This window comes from Sinohyriopsis cumingii, chromosome 5, assembly GCF_028554795.1.
Source record: "Sinohyriopsis cumingii isolate HCF-2022 chromosome 5, ASM2855479v2, whole genome shotgun sequence".
In the NCBI taxonomy this organism is placed as follows: Eukaryota; Metazoa; Mollusca; class Bivalvia; order Unionida; family Unionidae; genus Sinohyriopsis; species Sinohyriopsis cumingii.
Window position 1 is genome coordinate 99425478 of NC_142965.1, and position 5430 is coordinate 99430907.

The window sequence follows — 5430 nt, forward strand, 5'->3', positions numbered from 1 at the left end:
TTTAGAACAGCCAACTGTTACATGTAAAGAGAAAGTGCCATCAGAACAAATCCAAATCTACTGAAATGTAATCAAATTTTTGATGGTAAAGTTTTTTGGGACAAATAATAGATAAAAAATTCACAAGTACAGAATGATATTTGCAAATTCAAGGTAAAAACTGAATGCTCCAAACAGCAAAAAAACTGAGTAAAATGAGCTTTCTCAATATTTACCCTCTGCTATCTAAATACCTTAGGAGAATGACCATTACCTCCAAATCCAGACCTCCCAAGCTAACATTTTAGCTACAATTAAAGCTTGTTTTCTGCACATATAGGTAGGATTCCAACAATGTAGGGATTGGCACCACATCATGTATGCGCTTATCTTACTGATGAAACTATTGCCATCAAGGTTGCTTGTGCAGGCAAGAATATGTCATGATTTTTCTTGCAATTTGCCGATTTAACAAATCTATTATCCAAGATTTTCCTCAGCTGAGGGAAGCAGCGAGAACACATCACTCTGATTCCATCACATTTTGCAAATCAAGGAACAAACGACAAGCACAAGCGCTAATATGGCATGCAAAGTGTGGATATTCCTGAAAATCTGACTGATCGTTCCGAAGTTAATCAACATCAAAACACGCTACACAGCGCCATCGTTGGGCAGTAAGACCTCGATGCCATAAAAATAAATATCAGGTCAAGGTCTTACTGTAGGACTAAGGGTTTGTGGGGGAAAAAAGGTTCTAATGAGACCATGATAAATCCAATGAAGCTAATATTCCACTTGAAAACTGCTTTTTTCAAAATACCTTGTTTTTTGTTAAACAAATATCTTTGTTTTTACTAGCAGGACATTTTCGTTTCTGAGTTGCTCCACACCTGATCATGAAGCACTTAAAGATGAGTTTGTGGATTACTGCATACTGCCTGAGTGTGTGCCTGTATTAATTAACAGACAATTGCCAGAAAAGGAGCTTTTGTAGCTACTGGCTGGTTATTATCAGCTAGACAATTAGTACTGGTGGAATCCACTTCCCAAATCCGAAATTAGTTAATCAGCGACTACTTACTTTGCCTCACAACAAAGCAGACTATGAGAGATCTTTTTCTATCATGAAAAAAATACATACATATCGTAGGAAGTCCCTGAATGCAGACACACTAACATTTTTACAGTGTAAAATAAACACTGACACCTGCTGTATAGACTTTAAAAGCCCTGATTACATTTTGAAAGGTGCAAAGTTGCATATAATAATGTGTGTGTGTTAAAACACACTGAAAATCAAATGAATAAGTTTCAGAGATGTAAATACTTATGTAAATGTGTGTAAAATTAGTTCGTTTATGGCATGTGTTGTTTTAAAACTGTTGATCTTATATAATGTATGAATACATATTTTTATGTACGGTTTTTTTGGTCTTTGCAAGGTTTTCATCGGTCTGGCATACAGGTTTGTCCAAACTGGTTGATAGGTATAGATTTAGTTCTTTCTACTGCATATTACAGAATCCTCTACTTCAAATGAAACAAAAACTAAAATGCTGATGGACCTATTTCGAGTACATTTAGTGCCATGTATCTTACTTTAAAAAAACTCAATACTGCGTTATGGGAATGTTAGATGCATTCATTTCCTTTCTGCTGTTTGTGCAATATGCTTTGTTGAGCATACGAAATTCCATAATACTGAACTCCCTACAGAGAAAAGAATGACAACGAAAAATTTAAGTCCAACATTTTACAACAAAATTGCATTAATACTAGATTCATGTGAAACAATATGGCACAAGTTCTGTTAGTTACCCCATGCAAGAGCAGTTCCAGATCAGGTTAAGTGTTGGGTGGGGGTGGGTGGAGGTATTCCAAAATTTCAAAAGGGCCCTAACTTTCCTCGCAAGAGCACCAAAGCAAATGTCTGCATGTCTTTACTCAGTGTATGCATGATACCCAATAAATGTGTGTAAGAATAAAATGGTCAAATTTCAAGAAAAAGTGACTACGTTTGTATACGTTTCTTTTTAGCAGGCTAATCTGGTCCTGAAGAACTCTTGGTAATATTTGTACTATTTCTTCTGATATACAATCACAGGATTATAGAGGGGTTAATTAAACTTTAGATTTTGTATTAAAAATAAGGACAACATGCCATTCCTTTTCCTATTTAAATAAATTTATCTTGTGATGAATATAACAATAAAAAATATCCTGGTCGGAAAGAAGAACCTAGCCCCACATTTTAAACAGCCTTGCAGAACATGTGTAGTTAAAATTGAGTATGTATATTCAGCCTTGAGACTGGGTCATTACGCGATTCGTAAATTCAGAGTTTGCTCTGGGTTTTTTTTAAAACAAGAGAAACAAAAGTGACTGGAATTTAATTGTCTAAACCTAAAGGATTACTTTTCATGTTTGAACAGCAAGATAAATTTACATTGTTGAAGAGAAGATCAATACAGTGTGCCTCTTGTCAAGTCAATGCACAAGTCTGTTCAGATTTCTTTTGAATAAAGTAAACGTTTAAACGTACTGCAAAAGAAGTCGATCATCATTCTCCAAATAAACAGAACACACAAGATTTTTTTTAAATGTTCCAATATATTTGATAGAAATTAAGATCGCATGATACTTAAAATGGTGTCCGATTTTAACTCACACATGATGCCTCAGTCTTTCTGTGTGGGTGGTCATCATTCATTGACTATTCAAATGTCAAACAGTACACCTATGTTGTTAATGACTGGACCAGAATTTGAGCTATTGTATTAAGTGTATTGAGCCAAGTCATTAGTGTGATAGAAATGCACCTTTCCCAAGCTGAAATTGACATCTTCTGATGGTAATATTTTATAACAGTGTTTACAATAGTCAATGCTTTCATTGCTGAAGCCAAATCTTTATTAGGAGAAGACCATTTAAGTTTCTAAAGGGGGGTGGATAAGTGCTCAAAATCTATTGTCCTAATGTATTTCATGTTATTTTTCGTACAAAAATAATTATTAATATAAGTGTTTGAAAAATTATATGTAAAATAAATTATCATTTGGTGGTACTGACCATGGACAAAAAATAAAGGGATTGTACCTGAACAAGTTCTACGGAACACGTGCTACTCGACAACCAAACAGTACGAACATACAAAGTAAATGTATATTTTCTGTCTCATTCTGCTCTCAACTCAAGAATCTAATTACAATCAAAATAAAAGTACTCAAAGATTTTTGTTGTTATTTGTGAACGAGAGAGAGAGACAATTATGTTTCAGTGTGCAAGCTCATCTGCATTTAGAGCATATGTAGCTGTTATGTTGTACAATGTTGGCAAAATGATTTAAGATGGTTTTAGTTTTAACATGTATTAGTTATGGGCATTACTTATTTGGTAAATTGTATGCAACAATACAAGTCCACATGGTTGAGAAATTAAGTGCACCTTGTATTTTTACAGCAACAATGATCTCATTATCAAATTGCAATAAAAAATACAGAACTTGAAATCACGTTTTAGTTAACGCAAGCGAGTGAGTACGCATGTGAGAGATGCACAGAGATGAAACAAAATTTTGTCAGTGTACAAGTCCATATTTATTCAGGGTGGTTTTTATTTGTAGCTTTTGCAAAGACAAAAAAAAAATTTACCCAATGATTGTGATAATCCTCATGTCATTACGACCCTACTATATTCCATTACCAATAAACACTGCTAAATCAATAATTCATTCTTGTTTTAATTATAATGTACATTGTCACAGCAACCACATGGCTATACAGTGTTATTTACAAGGTAATTAAACATGCTTAGCACTTTGGTTATTCCAGTACAAACCAGATTGAGTGTAAGAAGAGGTCAAATCAGCGAGGCTCCAGTAGGGAAATGAGGCTCTCTTTAGGGAAATGAAGATCTGTCAATGTGCTATTGAAACTGTTGTCCATACAACAGATGTTATAAGGAGAAGCGATCATACACATTACTTGTTATTCAAACTTGCCAATAAAGATACTAGTGTGGTATTGGAGTCTGTGACTTTCATATTTATGATAGAAACTTACTAGGTTTTTATATTTTATGTTTGTATGATACAATGAAACAATAAGACTAGTTGACCAATGATCTGTGGTCTTCACTTTAACATGTACTGAGATGTAATTTTTGTTGCATAAGAAAACATCAAAGGTCTTCCAAACTCATTTTAAAATGCATGTGGTGTTTTGTTATGGTGACGGACTTAATAAGGAGAACTAATTAACGATAATATTTAAAGGTATGGTCTGAGAAGTCCTTTGTCCATTTGTTAATAAACACCAGTAGATATTGCAATTAGAATGACAGCTTATGCACATGGGCACCCGCTTAATTTTTTGCAGGGGGGTAATCAGTCAGTCACGGCCAGGAGAGTTAGTATATCAAGCAGTCTGAAACTAAAGTTAATATTTACTAAGCGTTTTGAACAGAATCTTGTGACATATTTTCAGCTTCATTTGCATGATTATACTTGTCAGAATTTATATATATATTTGCAGTATGATTTTGGGGGCGGGGGGGGTACGTGAACCCTTCACCTATGCTGTAGGCACCCATGCTTATGCATCAATCATTGCATTTTCTCACTAACAATTATTAATTTTTGTAAAAACAAAATTGCAATATGCTATTTTTTATGTTTTTTTGCAAACATAAATCTTTTTAGTAGAAATTTTATGTCCTATAATTTAATAGATTTTTTTTATAAAAAATACAAAGTGTTATGTACAAAAATTATGATACATTTAAATAATTATTATTCTGATAATTGGACTGTGTATAAAAAATTATAGGGTACGAAAAATTACATGAAATATGGTATTCTGATTTGTGGTATAAAAATGGACACTGTCATTCCTTGCATTACTTGAATCACACTTATCTTGTGATGAATTAATTTTAAAAAATACCAGCTGGAAATAATAATTTAACCACATAAAATCAAATGGCCAGTCCCTTACAAGACATATGGATTCAGAATTTAACTAGTTGAGTTGTGTACATGTATATTCATCAATCTCCTAAGTGGGCCACTACTGCTTAAGGAATAAACAAATGGTTTAATTTTAAAAATAAATTCAGTGTTTTCCTTTTCATTTTTCATTCCTTTGAGGATAACATTTCATGTTTAAACACTAGGATAAATTTACACTGTTCAAGAGAAGCTCATCAACTTGTGGGCAAGCGTGCAAGTTTTCTGAATATAAGAAATACACAAGACTTAGAATTAATTTCTATTGTCCATATATATAATCGAAATAAAGATAACTGAATGCTCTGAAAAAGTATTTAATTCCTATCACTCATGACATCGGAGTCTTTCCATGGGTGGTCAAGGGTCATAAATCAGCTTTGTTCCACTTTTTCTATCAATGTGCAGGGATAAATTATAAGCCATCCAACTCAAAATGGAAA